Genomic DNA, 25,798 nt, shown 5'->3' on the forward strand with positions numbered 1-25,798 from the left:
ACTGCTTCTGCGGCAAAACCGCTTCAAAGGTTAATTTGGGCTTGCGGATTTTGCTGCGGATTTTCGTGCGGAAAAATCTGGAAGCGTTTTTTTCCGCAGCGCTTTTTTACTTTTGTCGCGTATTTGGTGCGGTTTTGGCTGCGTCCATAGAGGTCTGTGGACAAAAAACCGCTGCGGAAACGACCAAAGAATGAACATGCTGCATCTTTTAAAACCGCGACGCAGTTGCATTTCCGCACTGCGGCTGTGCGGAAAAAATCCGTCCTGTGAGAACAGCTTTTTGGCAAATCTCATTTGTGCTGCATTGCACTGCAAACGCAGCGGTTTTGCCGCAGTGCGGATATGCAACGGCAATCCGCGGCAAAACCACGGCAAATCCGCCCTGTGTGACCCCAGCTTTAAAAGTAAACCCCAACAGTCAACACAAAAACACTGATCAGACTAAGGCTGGGTTCACACGGGATGGAATTGCCACAGAATTTCCATGCAGAAAGTCCGCATGGCAATTCCACCTGCTGCTCCTAATTCCGGGATTAGCCAGCACAGTGGATGGGATTTAGCAAAAATCTTGTCCATACACTGCGGCCAAGCTGCACAAAAACTGCCATGTGGCTCAGAAATCTATTCTACAGCGTGTCAATTCTTTTCTCTTTTCCGCAGCGGCCTCTCTCCGCTCTATGGGAAAAGAAAGCCGGAGTGAAACGCCGACGGCAAGGACGCTCCACAACCTGCGGCTAAAGGCCGCGGGTTTTGAAGCTGCACTTTTCAAGTGGAATTCTCGCAGTTTTTCGGTGCGGTCATTCTGTGAGAATTTCACCAACATTCTGTCCTGTGTGACCCCAGCCTAAGAAATCTAAAGCACTTTATTCAGAGGCCACAATATCAGTTTGTCCCTTAGGCCAGGCTTACAAGAGCATACGATTACGTGTGTGATACATGGTAATTCGCAGGCAAATAGATTGCCTTATGCAATCTATCGCAGCATACAGATATAGCCATATGTGAATTGCACCCAAGAATCTTGGGCACAACTTGTATCAGACAGTACATGGACACCCGTCCCTGATCTGTGTAATCTGCATGAGCAGTGAACATTGCATGTCCTAGATTAGTCTGTTACAGACCAGACTAGGCCATGCAGCGACTTTCAAAACTTGTCCATGTGAACAGCCGCAAAGGCGTTAATCAGTCCTTGTACTGTCTATTAAATATACAGACAGCACGCCAACCAGAAATCTGGCCGGATGAATAGGGGCCTAATCTGATTATAATCAACAACATTTATCAGAGGACTGAATAATAAGAGAACCGTTAAAAACTTCACACTGCAAAACAGATCTAGTGTAGTTTGCTGGAGCTCTGACTAATACAGTTCTGGGTCATCTTACATCTCTACACACTGAGCAAACAAACAGCTGGGCCTAGCAACAGGCTAATCGGATTCTAATCTCTGGAGTCACACCAACAAAAGGCTCACAACTCACTGATGTTAGTCTTGTATAGAAAGAAGAAATAAAAGGAAGAAAGTTGGGGGGGGGGGGGGTGGATTTGTGGGCAGACAATGCAAATCTGGATGGAAAGTGGCAACAAAATTGGTTGCAAATTTTAGGAAGGTTTCAACAGCACACATTTTACACTGTCTGACCTTAGTCTTCAGATTTTGTTAACGCGGCAGTTCCTACACAAATTTTGGACGTCTGTCATAATTATGAAATACGGAGGGAGAGAATGACTAGCGCAAAATATAGCAGTGTGCCACACAGATTTGCATTCTAAAAAGGTACCCATACATATTACGTCAACCAAAAACATTAATCGTCGGATTTAATACAACGAGGAATCATGAATTTATGACACGGTCATAGTCTGGAAAGAGGTCTGCAGCATTTGGGGGACCAATCAGTTACAGCAGTGATGTATAGGTTGGTCTTTAGCTTATTTAAAGGGGTTGTCTCGTGCCGAAACGGGTTTTTTCTTTTTCAATAGGCCCCCTGTTCGGCGCGAGACAAACCCAAAGGATGGGTTAAAAAAAAAAAAAAAAAATTATATATATATTATTCTTCCTTCTCCAAGATGGCCGCCGGGATCTTCACCCACGATGCATCGCGGGTCTTCTCCCATGGTGCACCGTGGGCTCTGTGCGGTCCATTGCCGATTCCAGCCTCCTGATTGGCTGGAATCGGCACACGTGACGGGGCGGAGCTACGATGACGCGGGACCAGCTCTCCGGCACGAGCGGCCCCATTCACCAGGCAGAAGACCGGACTGCGCAAGCTAAAAACGCCAGAAGACAGCGAATTTAGACGGATCCACAGCGACGAGGACGCTAGCAATGGAGCAGGTAAGTGAATAACTTCAGTATGGCTCATATTTAATGCACGATGTACATTACAAAGTGCATTAATATGGCCATACAGAAGTGTATAACTCCACTTGCTGCCGTGAGACAACCCCTTTAAGAGATTCTAGAGAGGGGGGAGGAGGATAATCATGCTGTCCTCCCAGCAGGCAAAAATGGTAGATGGTCATGTGTTGATGCATCATGAGATTGCTAGCACAGCAGAAGATGAGAATGCAGGGGAGAATTTTTTAGAATCAAGATGGTGTCTGATACACACACAAGAAATGAGGCTGCTCTTTATGGGAGTGAGTGCAGTATACAAAAGGAGACATCTAGGGTGTTAGAAACAATCAGGATTAGTGCAGTGGTGAAAAAAAAAAAAAAAAAAAAGGCGGGGGGGGGGGGTTGCGGGACTGCCTCTTTAAGGATTCAAATTATCTTTGTAACACAGACCAAACTAGTATGCTGTGTTATGACTAGTGCAAGGGAGCAGTGCATGAAACAGGTATTGACTAATCATCAGGTTAGCGCCCAACAGACATCCTGTGTCTAAAAGGATGTGAAAAGAACTGGTATGGAGGCGCAACACTCTAAGCTACTAGAAGAAGTAGATCAAAGTCCAATGTGTGATGGTGAAAGCACTTCTTTTTTATTATTATTTTTTCAGAAATTAAAAACCAGCAATGGAATATGCGTTTCGGGGAAGAACCCCTTCGTCAGTTCGGCTGGATAGGACAACAGGATGCCTAGGGGTGACACGATTCCAAAGATGTATAGAATGTGTCGGAGGTCCTGTGTGCAGGAGGACAGGGGAGAAAAAAAAAAAATGCTTTAGCCTTTCTCCCCTGTCCTCCTGCACACAGGACCTCCGACACATTCTATACATCTTTGGAATCGTGTCACCCCTAGGCATCCTGTTGTCCTATCCAGCCGAACTGACGAAGGGGTTCTTCCCCGAAACGCATATTCCATTGCTGGTTTTTAATTTCTGAAAAAATAATAATAAAAAAGAAGTGCTTTCACCATCACACATTGGACTTTGATCTACATATTCTAGTAGCTTAGAGTGTTGCGCCTCCATACCAGTTCTTTTCACATCCTTTTCGCTACACTTACGCCCACACTGGTGGAGCGTCATCTGGTTGGCAGCACCTCCACCATTCAAAATACTCAATCATTGAAAACTCTTTGTACTCCATAAATATTCCACTACCCTCACTGGGTCTTGCTCCACCCTCCTTTTTCATTTCTTTTACTCACATCCTGTGTCTAAGGCTTTTAGACAGGACAGTCTTTAAAATGTGCCAGATTTATCACAGTGGCTCTGCCGTACTTTTATAGACTATCTACTCTAACATTATACCACCTTTCTCACAGAACCATGACTATCGGACTAGTCATAAAAATAAAGTGTCAGAGTCTAAAAATATGATAAATGTGGTAATTGGTTCCAAAGCCCGCAAAATGTCAAGTCAAAGTAATACAAAATGAAGATTAAAAAGCAGAGAGCCAATACAGATCAAGCAAACCCTTATATGCAAGACGCAAGTCACTTTCTATGTGAAGGAGAGAAGCTTAAAAAGTTAGCCAGTGCAAACACACATTAGACCGTCTTAAATGGACCCAAAGACCCCATACTCACTTCTGGATCCGCTGCATAGCTCCCACATGGCGCCGGCGCGTATGTGCAAGTACAATGCATGACGCGGTGGGCGGGGCGCATATTCACGCTATACTTTTGCTGTGCTACAGTGAAAGTATAGCGTGACGGGAGGATTCCATTGACTACAATGGAAGCAGTCAGCGAGTATTCCCACAGCAAATAGGACATGCCACAAGTAACTTCACGCTGCGGAATTCTGCAGCGTTAACATTCAGCTGCAGTGAAACGCTGTGAATTAGCCCTAAAGGCCCACTTACACAGGACAAATGTCGGGCAAACGATGCCCGATACTCGTCCCTGTGTGCACTCCCTCTCATACTGCTGCACAGGAGCGGGTATTCACTCCTGTCACTGCCCCGCCCTTCTCCACTTACTTAAAGGGGTTGTCTCGCGAAAGCAAGTGGGGTTATACACTTCTGTATGGCCATATACATGCACTTTGTAATATACATCGTGCATTAAATATGAGGCATACAGAAGTTATTCACTTACCTTCCCTGCGCTGGCATCCCCGTCTCCATGGCGCCGTCTAACTTCAGCGTCTAATCGCCCGATTAGACGCGCTTGCGCAGGAGGGTCTTCTGCCTTTGGGTCTGTCCGGCAGCAGCAGCGTTCTGGCTCCGCCCCCTTCTACGCGGCATTGCGTAGCTCCGCCCCGTCACTTGTGCCGATTCCAGCCTCCTGATTGGCTGGAATCGGCACACGTGACGGGGCGGAGCTACATGATGAAATCAGCATTTTGAGGAACATTTTGTTTTCCTTCAAGCCAAGATTGCAAAGGCTCATGGGTGTCAGAATGACAGATACCCCCACAAATGACTCCATTTAAAAAAAAAAACTACACCCCTTAATGTATTCACTGAGGGGGGGGGGGGGGGGTCGTATTTTGGCACCACAGTTTCTTTTCAGGAATTAATGCAATTTAGAGAAGGAAAAAAAATTTAAATGACATAATAATTGCAAAAATATGAAATTTTAAGGATTTTTTTTCCCATGGTGCACATAATGAGGATTTGCACCCCAAAATGGTTCCCCCCTGTTTGTCCTGTGTTCAGAAACATATCCATTGTGGCCCTAATATGTCTGTATGCACAAGGAGGCCCAAACTGAAGGAGCAGCTGGTGGCTTTCAGAACAGACATTTTGCTTGAAGGCAATTTAGGCCCCATTGCCCACTTGTAGAGCCCCTGAGCGGCCAAACCGATGGAGAAGCCCCACAAATGACCCCATTCTGAAAACTAGACCCCTTAACGAATTTGGCTAAGGGTGTACTACATATTTTGACCAGTTTTTGAATGAATCTGAGCAAAGTAGAAGGAGAAAATACTGACTTTAAATTTTGTGGCAATTGTACAAAACAAAAAAACCAAAAACTGTTTTTAAAATGACACAGACACAAACAGACTTTCACCCCAAAGTTGATATCCCCCCCGACCCCAAAGTTTGTCCCGTGTTCAGAAACATACAAATTGTGGCCCTATTATGTCCGTATGTACAACAGGGCTCAAACCAAAAGGAGCATAAGGCCTCATGTCCACGGGCTTAAAGTCCGCGGCATTTTTCCCTCACGTGGATCCGCGCCCCATAGGGATCCATTGGATACCCGCAGGTAGTTAAATACCTGCGGGTGTCATTTTTCCCGTCAGGTGCAGATCTGCGTGCGGGGGGAAAAAAATGATTTAAAAAAAATGGACATGCTCCACTTTAGTGCGGGTCTCCCGCGGGGACGGCTCCCGCAGGCTTCTATGGAAGCCATCCGGATCCGCGGGAGACCCGTACCAGAATTAAACTCACCTGCTCCTTACGATGCGGTTCTTCCTTCCTTCACGACCGGATCTTCTTTCTTTGGCCTGGCGGAAGTGCCCGGCGCATGCGCGCGTCATGCCGCCGGCCCGAAGAAAGAGGATCCGGCCAAGAAGGAAGGAAGTTCCGCATCGTAAGGAGTTTATTCTGATTTTTAGGCCTCAAGTCCGCGGGGCAGGAGGGACCCGCTACGGATTTTACATGAAGAATCCGCAGCGGGCCTGATTTTCCCCGTGGACATGAGGCCTTAAACTTTAATGGTGTTAACTTTTATGTAATCGCCATCATTCATTGGATAACAGCGCTGACATGACTGAGGACTGCTCACCGCGGCTCTTAGTCAGTGTTGCAGGCTCTCGGCTACCTGTAGTAGCGCTTGAGTCCCCCATTTTGCAGATTGGTGAATGCGCCGAAATTCGGGAAAGGCCTGTGGATCTGAAAATGAATAAACAATGGCAGAAATGCACTTTGTCACCTCGCCTCCCAGAAAAAAAATGCAATAAAGATTAAAAAATATATATATTCCGAATTGGTACTAAACTACAGAACATCCCGCAAAAAATGAGCCCTCACACAACTACGTCGACGGAAAATTTTTTAAAGTTATTGTGCGCAGAAGATCGTAGGAGAAATATAGAAATTTCTCCTACCATTTTCTGCACACAATAACTTTTAAAATTTTTCCGCTAAACTGTTCTTCCCCTTCCCTCCCGGCTCTCTGCAAGGAGAGTTGGTTAGTGTGCCAAGCTCCCGCCCCCTCCCCACCTGTTGTCGCAGCCAGCAATAGGAGGGTGTGAAGATTAGCTCCGCCCCCATCCCCTCCCATTGCAAACAGCCGACAAACGCTGCTAAACTCCCTCCCACCTCCGGCAGCATATGCATAAAATATATATTCATTCTATACAATAAAGTTGTCATTTTTGTTGCAGTTTGTGTGCTGTAGAAACAAGATGCACTGAAAGATGGCGGAATGTAAATTTTTTTCATTTCTCTCCACTTGAATTTTTTCAGTACATTATACGGTAGATTAAATAGCACCACTGACAAATACAACTCGTCCCGCAAAAAAGACAAGCCCTCATAAAGCGACGTCGATGGATAAATAAAGGAGTTATGATTTTTTAAATGGGGGAGGGGGGGCCCGCGTCATTAAGGGGTTAAAGCTAGCCTGACTGTATGAACACACTATAGGTCTCTCTAAGCAATGCAATATCCTAATGGCCCAGCAAGTGACATTTTAACAGTGCATAATTAGGATTCAGTGTCAGTGAAGAAAAATGCATGTTCATCACTTGCCAAAGACTTTGTCCCAACAGGTTTAACACATGGTGCTACTGACAGTCGGAAAGGTAATTTCCTTCAGACGAAACTAAGGTCAAATGATCTACCCCAAACAAGAACTTGCACTGACTGCAGAAGTCAGGGGTGTTAGAAGAATGCCAGAGTGCAAACATGCTGGGACAAGGCATCCCGCAGGGAAAGCAACCAACGCTTGAGAGAATGACATCATTAAATGACAAATTCTATTTTGGATTGATGGCTAATTGCTAAAATAATGCTGATCCTGCGAATCCACATGGCAGTACAGTGAATAAGAATTATAAGGCTTCATTCACACAGACTCCGTCCTGTCAGTTCAACATCATGGGTCTGACAGTACAACAGGAGGCTAAGCATCGGAGTTCTGCACAGAGTTGGATCCGTGCATCAATTTAGCCAGTGAATGCTTTATTGCCTTTCTCTGGATCAACAGGCTGAACTGGATGTACATATTTATTTTTTTTCCCCCATGCGGAAAATACCGTGTTTCCCCGAAAATAAGACAGTGTCATTCATTATTGTTCAAAAAGGTTTAACTTTTTTACATGTATAGCTGCCTGGACACTATTTAAATTGACTTTAATTAACTGTTAGCAGGGCTTAATTTTGGAGTAGGGCTTATATTTCAAGCATCCTCAAAAAGCCTGAAAAATCATTTTGCATCCTCAAAAATTCTGGAAAATCATGCTAGGTCTTATTTTCAGGGAAACCGTAGTAAAAATCCATCTGCCACTAGAAGTCTCCGCACCAAGAACTGTCACGTTAAATTCTTTTTTCCCCCCATAAGGCAGATTTCATACCCAGTGTGCAGAAAAATCTGTGCAATATAAAGGCCCTAATGTCCACTGGCGGGTCGGATTGTGCATGCAGGAGTCACAGCAGAATCCGACTCTGCCCGATGACCCCGCTTAGCTGTCCTGGTCTTTTTTCTGTAATGTGGATGTGTGCAGTAGTGCCGGCCACCACATGTGCAGTACTTCATTTTCAAATTCTATTGACTTCAATGGAAGCCGTCCATACGGGAACCTCACGAAAATAGAGCATGCTGTGATTCGTTTTCCGCATGCAGAATCCAGAAAACAAATCGAGATATGTAAATTCGAGTGCGGATGCCCATGCTTCCCTATGGGAGGCTAGAACTGCAATTCACATCCGCCGTGGACATTGGACCCAACGCAGATTTTCATAGCATACAATGGGGATTCAGCACCTAAAAGCACTTTATTAAAGGCCCAATTCACACGGGTGTATTTGCATTGCAGAATCCAGAGCGGATTCTGCAGAAAATACTGCCCAAAAATTGCTGTTCCCTGTCCACGAGCGGAAAACAATTGCGATATTCTACTCGTGGAGGGAATTTAAAACAAAAAAGAAAAAAAAAAAAAAAAAGCCACAAATCACAGCATATTCTTTGTCGGTGCGGATGGCTTCCATTGAAGTCAGAAGAAGCAGTCCGATCCCCGCCCCTTCTGCAGGAAGGGGACGCATGGGGTCAACAGCCAGAATCCGACCCGGCTGTGTGCAGTCGGCCCTATTCAAGCGATTCTTGTAATACACTGTACTTTCAATCATACCAACCAAAATTTTTCACTATGATTAAAAACACACACACACACACACACACACACACACACACGACAGCTTTCTAGTATAATTTGCGCCAGAAACCGGTTGTATTTTGAATAGTAAAGCTGACCCAATACTTTTATCCCTGCAGTTTAGACCGATGCCACCCATGTCCCTATGGTACAGCCAGGGCTGGGCGATGAATCACATTGGATTAGTTCACCCTTTGGGGTCCTGATGACAACTCTGTTTCCTAACAGAATTCTGAAATTCATTTCAAAGTACTTTAATACTTCTGGCATCACTATAAGCGAAAGAAGTCTAAGCAGCAAGCCCTCCACAGCTGGCACCACCCGCACGTCATGGCGCTGCCTCCAGCACACGGTCAGGAGATCAGCAGCAGACAAGACTGAACACCTCTAGCGATTCCCTGCCACAAGTTATTGTCCGCTTTAGTTTGTATAAAAAGGAACTAGGAAGAATTTGGAGGCCATTTACATGTTAACCCCTGCTCCCACTGCATGATGCAGGATTGTGTCAAATGAAAACAAAGGTTTGGTACCGTGTTAGCCAGTAGAGCAAAATGTGATTGTTCTCAGCAAGAGAAACCACGTAATCTTGTAGATATGATACCTTTTAATGGCTAACAAAAATACATGATGTAATAATAGCGAGCTTTCGTACCAACGCAGGGTACTTCTTCCGGCTTAAATGGATTGGATCTGAAGAGGCATGCATATTTATACACACTTATAACATACATACTTATGACAAGGCACAGATATGGATGTGATTGGTTCGCACTTAAAAGGAATTCTGCAAACCAGAAAACAAACTTTTTTTGTCTAGGCACTGATAGCGGAGTGAAAGTTTTATGGTCCCTAAATTACTGTTGGAGGGGGGGGGAAAGGTCAACAGGCTCGAATTGTTATAAGAGATACACAAACATTTTTAGCTAAATACTGATAAGGGAGTGAAAGTTTATGGTCCCTGAATTACTGTTGATGGGGGTCTTATCTGTGCAATCAAGTCTCACACTTCCCATTCACGCATAAATCCTGGGGAATAGTTTAACCCAGTATTCAGCGTGTCAAAGGTTGTTATCAATTTATATTCCCAAATTCTTCTGTGGTTTTGTGACTTGAAACCACCCTTCAATATCAAAACTCTCATATCTCCTATGTTATGTCCATGGTTAGAGAAGTGCTCGGCCACAGGTAATTCTCTTTTTCTGTGTTCAATTGTATGGCGATGAGATCTCATCCTGGCTTTCAGTTTCTGTCCTGTTTCTCCAACATAAAGACCCCCAACAGGACATTTACTGCACATGATCAGGTACACAACATTGGACGAGGAACATGTAAATGTCCCTGGGATCTTATAGTCCTGCTGTGTGTTGGGGATCCGTATCCTGTCCGCAGTCAGTACATGTGAGCAGGTCTTACAGCTCCTTACATTACAGGGATAAGTTCCTTTTTGTGTGTCAGAGGGTAATGCACTCCTGATTATAAAAGTTCCTCAAGTTAGGAGGTTGCCTGTAACACAGAAGCGGAGGGTCCGGGAATATGGTTTTCAGACGGTCATCCTTGTGCAGGGTATGGTGGAGTTTTCTTGCGGTTTTCCTTAGTACCTCTAGTTGCGGATTGTAGGTCACTACTAGAGGCACACGATTGTTTCTTTCCTTCTCCTTGTATTGGAGTAGTTGACTTCTGGGTATCCTGGTGGCTCTGGTGATTTGGTCATCAATTGAGGTGGGATGGTAGCCCTGATTTATAAATGTTCTTTTAAGATGGTACAAATGTTCCTCTCTGTCTGTTGGGTTGGAGCAGATCCGGTTGTATCTGATGGCCTGGCTGTAGACAATGGACTTTTTGATGTGTTTAGGATGGAAACTGTCCCATCTGAGGTATGTGGGCCGATCAATCGGTTTTCGGTACAGGGATGTCTGTATTGAGTTATTTGAAATCTTTATGGTGGTGTCCAAAAAGTTGATTTCTGTATGCGAGTAGTTTAATGTCAGGTTTATGGTGGGGTGGAATGCATTGAATCTTTCATGGAATTTTATTAATTCTTGTTCGGTGTTGGTCCAGATGATAATGATGTCATCAATGCAGCGGAAGTAGGCCAATGGTTTGCTGGGGCAAGAGGCCAGAAAGTCACTCTCCAGTTTTGCCATAAAAAGGTTGGCATATTGCGGTGCCATTTTACTGCCCATGGCAGTTCCTGTGAGTTGCAGGAATTTCTCTTTGCCAAAGGAGAAATAATTGTGTGTGAGAATGAATCTTGTGAGTTGTAGCACTGCATCAGAGGCGACCCCATTGGCCTCAAGGTGCGCCTGGCAGGCAGTCAGTCCATCCTCGTGTGGGATGTTGGAATACAAGGATTCCACATCCATAGTGGCCAGGATGGTGCCATTGGGGAGGGGACCTACAGTTGACAGTTTGTTCAGTAGGTCCGTGGTGTCTTGCAGGTAGCTGGTTGTGTTTCTCACCAGTGGTTTGAGGATGCCTTCCACCCATCCTGAGATTCCTTCAGTGAGGGTTCCCACACCTGAGATAATCGGTCTTCCTGGGTTGCCGGCTTTGTGTAGTTTTGGAAGCATGTAGAATGTCCCCACCTTGGGGTTCTCCGGTATCAAGTCCAGAAGTTTTGTGGAGCCCACAGACAGGCTTCTAATGACCCTTCGCAATTCCCTTGCTCCAAGATCAACAGATGCCAAAGTTGTGGGGTCTGGTAAACGTCAGTAGACTTGAAAAAGTTTGTCGTGTGCCAACCAAGCCAAGTCGCAACCACATATTCTATGCAGTGAGATAAAGCCCAACCACACACACTACGCATGCCCTTAGGGCTCATGTCCACGGGGAAAATAGGATTTAGGATCCGCAGCGGATTTCCTGCATGCGGATCCGCATCCCATAGGGATGCATTGACCACCCGCGGGTACATAAATACCCGCGGATCGTCAATAAAAGTGATTTTAAAAAAAATGGAGCATGAAAAAATCTGGACCATGCTCCATTTTCATGCGGGTCTCCCGCGGGGACGGCTCCCGCGGGCTTCTATTGAAGCCTATGGAAGCCGTCCGGATCCGCGGGAGACCTAAAATAGGAATTTAAAGCATTTACTCACCCGCAGCGGACCGCGAAGCTCTTCTCTTCCTCACGGCCGCATCTCCCTTGCTTCGGCTCGGCGGATGTGCCCGGCGCATGCGCGCGGCACGTCGACGACGTGCCGGCGACGTGCCGCCGGCGTCAGGAATTCATCCGCCGGCCGAAAATGAAGATCCGGCCGTGAGGAAGTACAGAGCTTCGTCGCCCGCGCCGGAAAGGTAAATGCTTTAAATTGCTATTTTCGGCGCTCATGTCCGCGGGGCAGGAGGGACCCGCTGCAGATTCTCCATGGAGAATCTGCAGCGGATCTGATTTTCCCCGTGGACATGAGGCCTTAGGCATAGGAAACAAAAAGCAATAACAGTACACAGCTCTGAAAGCTGCAACAAAAAAAAAGAAAAAAAAAAATAGATTAGAGGAACCATTTTCAAAAGGATATGCCAAAAATGAATAACCCTTCAAATGCCATAACATTACATGAATATACCGTGTGCGGTTCTTTTATGCCAAGAACATTGGATTACATAACAAAAAAAAGCTTGGCAACAAGAGCACATCTTAGCTATACCATAAAGGTCACTAGTCTAAGGCGTATTATCAATGTGATGACTGTTTAGAGAAACACCCAGTGCTTTGCACTTCCAGTCGCCGGGAACAATTTTTCACAGTAAAAGTCACACCCACCGATGGCTGCGGCTACTAAGAGCCAACTAGTATCCAAAGGTCAGACCTGAGTCAGACAGGAACTACAAAGCTGCTACACTTTACTAGAGGTAAGATGAGAGCTAAGTCCTCTCAGAAGCAGGGCTTATTGCATTCCATGCAGGCGACAACCAGCACTTATTAGGAAGATACCTGGGAATGATAAGTAGTAGACAATCAGAAAACTACTTCACTCCTATTAAAAAGCTACTATGTAAATGAAAATCTGTAAAAAAAAGTTACAGCAAGTAAGACTGAAAGAAAAAACAAAAAAAACATTTTCTTCGTGTTGCCTTCATCCTACCACATATGCACACTGTGCAGCCTATAATTATGTGTCATTCACAGCAGATGGAATATACAAGGAAGACAAAGCACATTCAAGCAGTGGACACAGAGTATGCACCAAATTTGTCCCACCTGCCCAGAACCTCAGGGAAAGACATTCTGGGCCACCTTTAAGGAAAAAAAAAGTAGAATGCTACATTACTTTCATGGTGCAATATTTTGATCAGTAGTCATAAAACAGAACAAGGATTCTCCAAACACACAGGAGGTGCAGATCCTTCCATTATGCTTTTCTCGCTTTTGCTTACAAACGCTGATGCAAAAGTCTGACCAGAACATTGCCATGTGAAAGCGGTGTTGGATATATGAATGGACTCACCTGGCCGCAGTTCCAGTCCTCCCCACAACACATTGTGTACATGCTGCATAGGTAACCTCCTGTACACACACACACACAATCACTGGTCTCAGGCAAGTCATTGGCTGCAGCAGTCATGGGGGTATAAAGGCATGTCGCTGCTGCAAGTGCAAATAAAGACCTGCATGAAAGACGGAGGCTGCTGTGCTGGACCGTTGGGGGAAATCAAACCGGTTTGCATAACTTATTGTATAACATTCCATGCTGTTGGAAAAAAATAAATATAACTTGGACAACCCCTTTAATGACACAGTGCCACAGAGCTACGACAATCTGTAATTGTATTAGTCCTACGATAATATGGGGTTAAGCAATAGGGCTGCAGTGTCATAGCCAAACTGTATGTGTTTGCAGGAAAATGCAACACCAGAAGAGAGGGGTTTAAAGTGTAAGAGTTTTCAACAAGTTTTCTAAAATACACTCACTTCTCCTTACTCTCTCATTTACTGCTGTTTGCACCCTGTTTCATGTCCGTAGGTTCTGATTTTTAGTGGTTTTTCACCATTTTTCTATTGCTCAGCTGTTTGCGCATTTCGATTTCATGGAGGGGGTGTATAAGCAAGTCTACCATTCTGCCAGTAGTTCACTGTCCTGACTTCCCATGCTATACTGTACACTCTGGTCTAATCAGGAGGGAGGCAGTATCTGAATGCTCACCACTGTGCTTTGCCATGATAATCTGGCATTTTGAGACATGCTGTTTAAATGCTTAGTAAACCTGCTAAAGTGTGCGTAATATATATGTGTCCACATGCTGTAAGAGGCACAGACCATGGAGATCGTTATCACATTACCCGCAGATCTGTCAGACTGCAGCCTCTGAGTGTAGGTAAGCTGCCTGTGAAGATAGCTTCGCCCCCCATTGCTATGGAAACACCAGTGTCCTCTCAAGGTTCTGTACCCAACGACAGTCAATTGCAGAGAAGCTAGAAGGAAGAACCCTCTAGTGGCAGACACTTCAAATGTGATTTACAGTGGTAAAGCAAAAACATTTTTATTGCAATTACATTACAGAACCGATAAGATTGGCACAAGCTAGGAGAGGAGCAGAAGTTGTCCGAAAGGTTAGTACCCCTTTAACGTCACAGAGCGTACATTTATCTCCTGGAGTCGGATGAAGAGCCGGTCCCAAGCCATACAAGGTGGGTGTCGGCTATCTTTAACAGCAGACACCCGCAATCAATGGCAAGGCTGATCAAGATTGTTAACCCTCTAAATTCCGCTATAGATTATGACAGCCGAACTTAAATGACACCACCATTCGGGGGTCAGGAATGGCCCCCCAGCGATGCGATTGTGCCATTCAATTGCCATGGCATCCAGGGGCCTTCTTTACACATCTAGGGATGCCATTAACAAATATCCATGAAGGCGTGCATGTGGCACAGCTTCATAGTCAGCCTGTCAAAATAAGGTATAATGCAATACTATGGTATTACATTATATTGTATGAGCAATCGAACAATTGCAAGTTCGAGTTCAATATGGGGACTAGGAAAAGGAATACATATCATTTATCCCGCATGCTAAATGTAGTCAGAAAAATTTAAAAAAAAGGAAAAAAAAAAAAAAAATTTTTAAATTGCGCATTTTTTTGGTCAAACCATCTCCAAGAACAACTACTGCGCACATCCAACGGCCTCAACCATCCACAGTACAGATGAACAAGGAAAAGAGACAGTTACTTGCGGACGCTGGCTGAGGTCACAGTCACATTACGCTGCACCCTCCCGCATGCCATCCAGCTTCGCTAATATAAAAAATCTTGGAATGCAGCAATGCCAAAATAATCTTTTGAAAAAGAGGATTTTTATTGTGCAAAAGCGTGGGGTTGGGGGGAAATTGGTTTAATTTTGGTATTGTTATAATCACAACGACCCAGAGGGAAAAGGTATTGTGTCAATTACGCTGCATGGTAAATACCATCAAAAAAATAAAATTTAAAAGAGGAAGGGTGTACACAACAATGGCATATTGATTTTTTCACCACAACCACCTAAATAGTTATTAGGGATTACACAATTATATGTACCTAGAGATGAGCGAGCATTGCCCTTACCGAGTACCTGCCCACTCGATAGAGAAGGTTCGGCTGTCGGCGCGGGTGAGAGGTGAGTTGCGGCAGTGAGAGTGGGGGGGAGGGAGAGAGATCTCCCCTACGTTCCTCCCCGCCGCCGGCAGCCGAACCTTTTCTCTCGAGTGGGCAGGTACTCACTAAGGGCAATGCTCACTCATCACAACACACACACTTAAGTACCAAACTAGGCTGCAACACAGTGGCCTCTTGGGAGCCGCTGCCCTGGAGCAGGAGCCAGCAGAGGCTCACCCCGGAGAATCGCAGCAATTTACAGCATGCTGCAATTTGCCACCTGCAACATGGAAAGCGTGCACTGCGTTCTCCGTGGCCAGATTAGCGCCGCGGGGACCGCAATGCAAAAGCGCCCGTGAACAGGCTGCCTAAAGGAAGATAGGGGCACGCAGCTGGTTAGTCTAACGGTGTCACATCTAAGCGTGTGAATACTTCAGTCAGTCACTGACCTCAACCTCTTACCACTGAAGCCAGGGATTGGACAGAAACTGCAAAGAAAATCACCCGGATGACTTCCATTGCAGTCAATGGAAGCTGTCTGTCCCGCGATACTTTTGCTGTGAGCACAGTGGAAGTACTGCAAGAATCCGCAACACTGCCCAGCATCGGCAGGTATAAAGTCTCTGGAGGGCGCCAGGTCCGATTTCGTTGCAATATCTGACAGGCGGAATCTGACCCAGCCGTGGGCATGAGGCCTTAGGTCAGCTTGTTACCGAAACTTGCATTCTACTGAACTGAAGAGTGCAGTGCGACTATTATGAAAGGGTTAATATACTCCTATTATAGCTTTGACCCCACTCTTCTGATTGGCTGAAGGTAGTCCCCCTTGAATGGTTTTCAGTTAACAAGTATGCCTTGTCTAGAGTTAGTTTGTGGAATTTCTTGTCTTTATCACCAAAATTATTTCTATTAAAAGCAGATTGAGAAACATTCCATTTTTGTAGTCTTTATTTTCTATTCTGCTGTCTATACATCAGCATGCTGACGGCCATCTTTCTGGAGTCACATTTAACAGCATTTAGAGAGATGCTTTACAGCAGCCTCATGGGCCATTCACACAATGGACAGGAGGGGACCCATCGACTTGTATGAGAGACCGTTCTGGACATGCTCTGACCTGTGTAGGGGTTATTTTGTGGGATGGTGTAGATAATCACAGTTTATAGTGAATGGTGGATCCTGTGTTATCTACATACAGGTGTTACCTTTCAGTATAATTCTGCCTGTGATGTATGTGTGAGGTGACTGCTGCAAAGGGGTCACTAGAGATCAGGAAGTATTGGACAATTATTAGGCTCTGTGGTTAGTGTAAGAAATGAAGGATTTTAGCTTTTTTTTGGAGGGGGGGGGGGGGGTTGCTTTGTTTTTCAGAATATAGACTTGTAATTATGAGCAAAAATGTAGAAAAAAATCCCCCAATATCCTTGGGGATTTATTTTCTGATGACCCCTTCCCTTTTACTGTGCTTAAAGGGGTTGTCCCGCGGCAGCAAGTGGGTCTATACACTTCTGTATGGCCATAATAATGCACTTTGTAATGTACATTGTGCATTAATTATGAGCCATACAGAAGTTATAAAAAGTTTTATACTTACCTGCTCCGTTGCTGGCGTCCTCGTTCCCATGGAGCCGACTAATTTTCGCCCTCCGATGGCCAAATTAGCCGCGCTTGCGCAGTCCGGGTCTTCTGCAGTCTTCTATGGGGCCGCTGGTGTAGAATGCCGGCTCCGTGTAGCTCCGCCCCGTCACGTGCCGATTCCAGCCAATCAGGAGGCTGGAATCGGCAGTGGACCGCACAGAAGAGCTGCGGTCCACGAAGGTAGAAGATCCCGGCGGCCATCTTCAGCGGTAAGTATTGAAGTCACCGGACCGCCGGGATTCAGGTAAGCGCTGTGCGGGTGGTTTTTTTAACCCCTGCATCGGGGTTGTCTCGCGCCGAACGGGGGGGGGGGGGTTAAAAAAAAAAAAAACCCCGTTTCGGCGCGGGACATCTCCTTTAAGACCATCAGTTGTGCTGTGCAGAGGTAAGCTTGGCACACAGGTCCATATAGCGTTTAGCCCTATTCAACTACTGTTCTAATCCACATCATGGCAAAAACCAGGGAAGAAATTCCTAGATAGTCTGTAAAAGTAGGGAATTTTTTTCTGGTGTCCTTGGAAAAAAAAAAGATCCATCCATTTTTTCTTCTCAGGCTGTTGGCACTTGAGCAGATTCTATCAACTGTAATTATCATTTTACAGCTCACAGTAAATGCTGGTAATGAGTTCATGTCAGACTGACATAAAAGTGCTTCACTTAAAACCTTTATCGTTCAGTCCCCTTTTTTTAAATACAGTCAAACCTCTAGTTTCGTTGGTAATCCGTCTGAAAGCAAATCGGCCAAACTTGAAACCAATGAAACTCGAGGCAATTATTTCTATAGGAATCAATGTAAATCCAGTTAATTTGTTCTAGACAATCCAAAAAAAACACCAAACCAGATTTAATAGAGAATATGGTTAATACCAAAAATTAATGGAGACGATTACTGTAAAGAATAAATGAACATTTAACATGTGTTATCTGTGGTGTAACATAGGACTGCAGGTGACATCTACTACATCATCTGTTCTCAGTGTTATCACGGTGTGCTCTGTGCTGTTACATAGGACTGCAGGTGACATCTGCTGTACTACAGTACATCATCTGTCCTCAGCGTTATCACTGTGTTCTCTGTGCTGTTACATAGGACTGCAGGTGACACTGTTATCTAGGTAAACATGGCCACTTACATTACACCACAGTATTGTTTTACTAGCACCCACAGTGACGCTGGAGAAGGGTGGGTAGCGTTTCAGCATCAGGAGGAGGAGACGCTGAGCAGGAGATCACATGGGCTGCGTCACCAGGAAGGCCACATGCGCCGACGGCCCCCAATGAGACCAGAGGTTTGACTGTGTATGTATATATCTTTTTTTATTTTTTAAATTACAAAATCTGTTGATTTTTGGATAAAGTTGCAAACACACACACACACACACACACACACACACACACACACACACACACTTACTTGCCGTGCGGATGCTAAAGCATCCCTATGGACAGCAAGAGGTGCAGATCTCCTACATAAGAAACACGCGCGGATTTTATCATTAAAATCCGCCCGTGGACATTGGGCCTAAGTAGGACTCGGAGTCCGCCTCCACAGCCCTTGATTTCACTCCTTCGATTGAGGCGGTGAAATTGCACCAAAATCTACATCGCAGCAAATTATCCCGTGTATGCTGTACTTGTGATTGGCATTCTGGCCATGCCGCCCCAGTTGTCTCTGCCTGTCATAATCAGTAATAGCTTCATTCTCTGAATCTAAAAAGCAGGAGGATTGTGACAATCACTCTGGTAGCGCAGAGGGGTAGATCACGCTGTCCGTAGAGTGATCTCCCAACCGATCCCTCCAGCGCCACAATCTCTCAGCACTGACAGGGGAAAAAGCAGGGACAGAAAAGACACAGACAGAAGCTAGTATGCATGTGCGAGCACCAGGACTGCAGAAGGGTGGATCAGAATTTTTGCCAGAAGGAAACCAGCAGGGGGCGTCAGAAAGAGTACAAACCAAAGTTATACAATAGAAAAAAAGGGTGTGTACTTTGTACAAGTACCTAATTTCACATGCCCTATAAAGATCAGAAGAATACTTTTGGTGGGGCCAGCCATTTAACTACAGATTCAATGGCTCTATACCACAACAACATATTTGTTTTGGGCAGATGGTATGTCTGAGTAAATTAGCATGTTCAGACACTTTTCACATAATATGCAGGAATAATCCTTTCCAACTGGCAGACAAGGATACGCTGTACAGCTCCTCCTGCAGCAGGCTGTTACATTCTAGAACAAGCCCTGATTTTGCTAAGACAATGAACCGGAAAAGAGGCTACAAATGAGATAAGCAAGGCCCCACTCATCACCGTTTGTTATTTCCATCGCTGCCCACCTACAACGGAGCACAAGAATGAAGACGACAGCAGGGACTCATCCACCGCATGACGAACAACGGCATCCGACAGGCGTCAATGACTAGGAGATCCTTCGGGTTTTAGTCATGTCTCCGGTGTCTTATATGCTGCATACGGTGATACTTTTTACAGTACCTTACTGCAATGGAGGCTCCAAAAAAGATTTTTAAGGGAACTTGTGCACAACTTCTGTGTCCAGCATTCCCAGATGTGTAAGGCTTACAGATCTCTAAGCAGGAAATTAGAAAGGACTCGTCCCCCCCAAATGTATGGATATATTTTTTCCTCCAGAAACGAGTGCAAGGAGAGAGAGAGAGAGAGAGAGGAGGAGGGGGCCTCAGTTTCCCTAGGTGAATCTAGTCCAAAAGGTAGTTCCAGTACCAGATCGTATAGCCTCTTTAACCCCTTAAGGACCAGACACTTATTAGGGAACGCACCAACATTTTAGAGGTGGAAACAAGGGAAAAAAATATTTTTAACTCACCCCGGGACAGTGCAGGGTGTAGTACCGGGTAACAGAGCAGATGGAGCAGCAGAGCTCTGAAACACCGGAGCTCCGTGACAGCGGCACTCGTGTATGAGCCAGGAAAGAGTCCGATTGGTGGAGACAGAGGAGGAGCAGCAGCAGTTCCCGCCGGCACTCACGGGCAGCAGTGCAAAGGAGAGAGAACTGCTCTTTTAACTGATCGCAAGTTTCTTTGCACAATTGCGCGCTTATCTCATAATCGGGGGAGGGGGAAGAAAAGTGCATCTTAGAGCGAAAAATATGGTATAGGGCCATTTTATGTATTTTTTTTTTTTATAAACTGACTTTTCTGTTTTATTGAGGGTAAGAGGCTAAAAGCAAAAGTGTTTATAATTTTTAAAATTACTATAATTTACACTAAGGCCTCATGTCCACGGGCAAAAGAAGAATTAAAATCCGCAGCGGATTTTAACTCTTCTCCTGCACGCGGATCCGCACCCCATAGGGATGCATTGACTACCTGCGGGTAGATAAATACCAGCGGATGGTCAATAAAAGTGAATAAAAAAAAAATAATAATAATTGAGCATGTAAAAATCCGGACCATGCTCCATTTGGTGCGGGGCTCCCGCAGGCTTCTATTGAAGCCTATGGAAGCCGTCCGGATCCGTGGGAGACAAAATTCGGAATTTACTCACCCGCTCCGGTTCTTCCCTTCGCTGCGGCTCCATCTTCTCTCCGTCGCGGCCGGATCTTTTTTCTTCGGGACGGCGCATGCGCGGGGCACGTCACCGATGTGCCCTGCGCATCCGCCGGGCCGAAGAAAGAAGATCCGGCCGCGACGCAGAGAACATGACGCCGCGGCGAAGGGAAGATCCGGAGCGGGCGAGAGTTAAGTTTATTCTTTTTAGCGCTCATGTCTGCGGGCCAGGAGGGACCCGCTACGGATTCTCCATGTAGAATCCGGAGCGGGCCTGATTTTCCCCGTGGACATGAAGCCTAATGGAGTGGGTTGCTCATTTTTTTGTCATATGTTTTTATATATAAAATTTGTATAATTTTGGATTGCAGGTGGCAACCGTTTTGTTTTGGTTGGCAGCAGTGGCTCATTGCTGGCTATGGACAAGGGGCCGGGAGGGGTTAGAGCCGGAGGGAAGGAGAAAGACAGAGCCGGTGAGGGAACCGGAGGGAAGGGGGGGGGGTGGGTGCAGGAGAGACTGTTTAGATGGTAGCGTATATCGGCCGTTAAAAACGCTGGTTGAAATACACTCGTGTAAATAAGCCCTTAGGGCTCAGGGCGAGCACCCACTGGCGATTGCGTTTTCCGCGGGGGAAAAAACGCAGCGTTTTCGCCGCGTTTCCCGCGATTTTTCCGCGCGTTTTTCGCGGCGTTTCCGTTAATTTCCATTGACATTCATGGGTGCATTAGGAGAAAAATAAGGACACATATGCAACTGACAGTTCCTATGTTAAAAACGCAAACGCAACGCAAAAAAAACGCCAGTGGACAGGAACACATGTTATCTCTATGCCTGTGCAGGAAAAACGCAAAACGCAGGTAAAAAAACGCCAGTGGGTGCTCGCTCTCACTCAAGGGCATATGGTCACTGCATATTGTCACACACATAGTACAAATGTAACATGCATGTTATCCCCATGGCCTATATTACTGTGTAATATACAATAGGACATCCTGCATCTTTTTTCACACGAGCTTTTAGTATGGCAAATCATGCATGTGAAAAATATTCACGTACTGCGCAGTGACAATACGCCCGTGTGAGCCCTTAGATGATTGATTTGTGGGGAAAAGCGTACTGCGTGACGGAAACCATATTATCGTTTATACAGAACATAAATGCTAAGTAATTTCTGCAAGAAAAACCCGTAGCACTTAGGCCAGGCTCATACGGCTGTTCTGCTGCCCGCTAGAGCTGTTGTGGACTGGCTGCAGGCCTCTTATCGCCATGCACTATTTTGAAGTGTATGTGGCGCACAATACATGTCAAGATAAAACATGCTGCTGCAATGTGGCAGATTGATACATTGTATTCCGTGTGCAAAACATGCTGTCACAATATGTCGTTTGAGAGACGCCTTAGGCTGGCTGACCACAGGCGATTTGTCATAGCGTGATTCGCAGCCATCCATCGCACACATGACATGCTTTCCATAGGATAACTATGGAAAGCGCAGCCCAGTGTACACGAGCGGAAAATCATTAAGATATGTTTATCGTGGAACAAAAATTGCAGTGACATTGGTGTTCCATGCGGCGGAATATCGCTTGTGATATTCCGTCTTACACGTGGACACTCCGCCTTACAGTACAATCAAAAAACAAAATTTTTTTTTTTTTTTTTTTTAAAAAGTCAAAAAAAAAAAAAAAAACATGCTAAGAATTTAAAATCTGCACCGCATGTCAATTCTACTGCAATCAATGTATGCTGCAGATTTTCAGTGCAGAGTCCAACACTTTATTCGAGAGGGTTTTCGCTGTGAAAAATACGCTAGGTGTGCATGTACGCTTTAGATACCGTTATTGCAAATTTGAAAGCACAATTAGTTTTGCTACCTCACTCCACAGATCGCAATCATGCATTTACAGGCAAATTTATGCTTCGAGGATAGCCTTAGGCCCGACTCAAACGAGCAGATTTTTGGTTGTGTATTACAAGTGACATCAACGAAAGTACATTGCTTTTTATAGTTCCATTGACATTTGCATATATTTATTGCATAAGTTACTCACATTTAAAAAAAAATACAAAAAGTAGAAAGTTGGAGGCAGACAGTGCAGGAGCCCCCAGGGCCCACCGACCCATCCAAGCTGCTGTCTGCGGATACTGGAGGCCATTATAATACCATGGCTACTTTTGATATGAGCAGACTCATTGCTCTGACGCATCAACCATGGTTGTACAAAAGTTTCCAGGGGGTTGGGCAACTTCTGACATTCCCTATATGCGTTAGTTTTTGTGTGTATGATGTAAGATAGGTATAGAATTCCCTAAATTATTTACAGTTGGGAAAAAAAAAAAAGTTATTTAGTCCGATACCAATTGTACAAGTTCTCCCACTTAAAAAGAGAGGCCTGTAATTGACATCATAGGTAGACCTCAACTATGAGAGACAACATGAGAAAACACATCCAGAAAATCACATTGTCTGATTTTTAACAAATTTATTTGCAAATTATGGTGGAAAATAAGTATTTGGTCAATAAAAAGAGTTTGTCTCAATACTTTGTTATATATTCTTTATTGTCAATGACAGAGGCCAAACGGTTTCTGTAAGTCCTCACAAGGTTGGCACACACTGTTGCTGGTGTGTTGGCCCATTCCTCCATGCAGATCTCCTCACGAGCAGTGATGTTTTGGGGCTGTTGCTGCGCAACACAGACTTTCAACTCCCTCCAAAGGTTTTCTATAGGGTTGAGATCTGGAGATTGGCTAGGCCACTCCAGGACCTTGAAAGGCTTCTTATGAAGCCACTCCTTCATTGCCCTGGCGGTGTGCTTGGGATCATTGTCATGCTGAAAGACCCAGCCACATTTCATCTTCAGTGCCCTTGTTGATGGAAGGAGGTTTGCGCTCAAAATCTCACGATACATGGCCCCATTCATTCTTTCATGTATATGGATCATTCGTCCTGGTCCCTTTGCAGAGAAACAGCCCTAAAGCATGAGGTTGCCACCCCCATGCTTCACAGTAGGTATGGTGTTCTTTGGATGCAACTCAGCATTCTTTCTCCTCCAAACACGACGAGTTGTGTTTCTGCCAAACAGTTCTACTTTGGTTTCATCTGACCATATGACATTCTCCCGAAATTCTTCTGAATCATCCAAATGCTCTCTAGCAAACTTCAGTCGGCCCCGGACATGTACTGGCTTAAGCAGGGGGACACGTCTGACACTGCAGGATCTGGGTCCCTGGCGGCGTAGTGTGCTACTGATGGTAGCCTTTGTTACGTTGGTCCTAGCTCTCTGCAGGTCATTCACTAGGTTCCCCCGTGTGGTTCTGGGATTTTTGCTCACCGTTCTTGTAGTCATTTTGACCCCACGGGGTGAGATCTTGTTTGGAGCCTCAGATCGAGGGAGATTATCAGTGGTCTTGTATCTCTTCCATTTTCTAATTATTGCTCCCACAGTTGATTTCTTCACACCAAGCTGCTTGCCTATTGCAGATTCAGTCTTCCCAGTCTGATGCAGGGCTACAATTTTGTTTCTGGTGTCCTACGACAGCTCTTTGGTCTTCACCATAGTGGAGTTTAGAGTGTGACTGCTTGAGGTTGTGGACAGGTGTCTTTTTTTTTTTTTTAAACTCGTTTTATTGAAAACATTGTATTTTGTACATCAACTGAATAAAGAAAACTTTTGGTTACATCATTAGCTCATTACATTCCTAACAAGTGTTTTAGTACATTCTATTGACATATTCCTTTGTTACATTTTCCTCTGGTAATATAATTTCTTTGTGGTGTCGGCGGAGGGTGTGTTCCTTTGTTAACCCATCTAATTGTTTCTAGGCGTCACTGTTCTCAGCAAGTTATGGAACTGGTTCTGTGTGTACACCGTACTTGGTGACCCACACCATCTTTCCCACACTTTATCGAATTTTTCAGGGCATTTTCTATTTTTATATACCATTTTTTCATATGGCAGAACGGCGTTAACAATGCTCTGCCACTTTGTGAGTGTCGGGGGGCGCCTGTCCATCCAGCGTAAGGCTATTGCCTTCCGGGCGTAAAATAGAACCTTTGTAAGAAATATCCTGTCATGATATTGCCATTGTTCTTCGTCTAAGATCCCCAACAGGCACACCGCAGGGTCGTGTGGTACTGGTATTCCCAATATTTGTGTTAGAAACTCTATAATCTCTTTCCAGTATGTCTGGATATCTACGCAGTTCCATATCAAATGGTTGAAGTTTGCATTGGGCATTCCACATCGGTGGCAGCGGTTGGTGGTTATCCGATTCATTTTATGAAGTCTGCTCGGTGTTAGATAACACTGATGTAAGATATATAGTTGTGTTAGTTTGTTATTTGCCGCCGGTGATACTGTGGTGTATATGGACATGGCCATTTCCCAATCCTCACTAGTGAGGGTGGGAATAAGTTCTCTCCATCTCTGCATTACTGTCATTGGTATGTCAGGAATTTTAGCATGTAGTAGATGGGTATACAGCACTGAAATCAGGCCTTTGGGTCCTTGTGTTCGCAGTACACCTATTAATGGATACTGTGAAAATATTTGTCTAGGTCCTGGAAACTGTGCGATCAATGCGTGTCGGAGTTGCAAGTATCTAAAAAATCCCGCCCTCGGGATCTGGTACAGCTCTTGCATTTGTTCAAAGGAAACCAGTGTTTGGTCCCTATAAACATGCTCTAGTGTGGTAACTCCTGAGTTTATCCAGAATTGTTTACCTGGCAAATTCATCAAGTGTGGTAATGCCCTGTTGTCCCACAGGGGAGTCTCCAAGGGGGTGTTCTCTTGTCTTGTTAGTGATTTGCATATCTGCCACACGTTCACTGCCAGTCTGTGGACTGGCAGCATTTGTTTGGTTATCAATTTTGGTTTTTCCAGGAGGATCCACAACGAAGTCTCCTCGAGGAAGTACATGAGATGGTGCTCGGAGTTAGGGAGAGGCGCACCCGACAGCCAATGACGGAGATACCTGACCTGTCCCGCCAGATAATATAGTTTAAAATCTGGTAACGCCATACCTGCAATTTCTTTAGGGCGTTGTAGGGTATCTAGTCGTAGTTTGGCTCTAGAGTTTCCCCATATGAATGACGTTATTAATGAGTTAGTTTTTTTAAAGAATTTCTGTGGTATAGTTGTTTCTGTATGTTCTAGGCAATATAAGTATTTAGGGAGTATTATCATTTTTATGAGGTTTATTCTGCCTGCTACAGATAGTGGTAGGGTGCTCCAGCCTTTCAACTTTTGCTGCAGAGTTGTCAGCAGGGGAGCAATATTTAACTCGAGGCTCTGGGTGTGTTCTCTGGTGATATGTATACCAAGGTACTTA

At 45.0% G+C, this 25,798-nt stretch overlaps 1 protein-coding gene across 1 annotated transcript in view; it reads right to left on the reverse strand.

Annotated features, from left to right (window-relative positions):
- MAP3K4 (mitogen-activated protein kinase kinase kinase 4) overlaps positions 1-25,798 on the reverse strand; it is a 103,094-nt gene that overhangs the window by 65,232 nt on the left and 12,064 nt on the right. The window lies entirely within an intron of this gene.

This window comes from Eleutherodactylus coqui, chromosome 1 (genome assembly GCF_035609145.1).
Source record: "Eleutherodactylus coqui strain aEleCoq1 chromosome 1, aEleCoq1.hap1, whole genome shotgun sequence".
Lineage (NCBI taxonomy): Eukaryota > Metazoa > Chordata > Amphibia > Anura > Eleutherodactylidae > Eleutherodactylus > Eleutherodactylus coqui.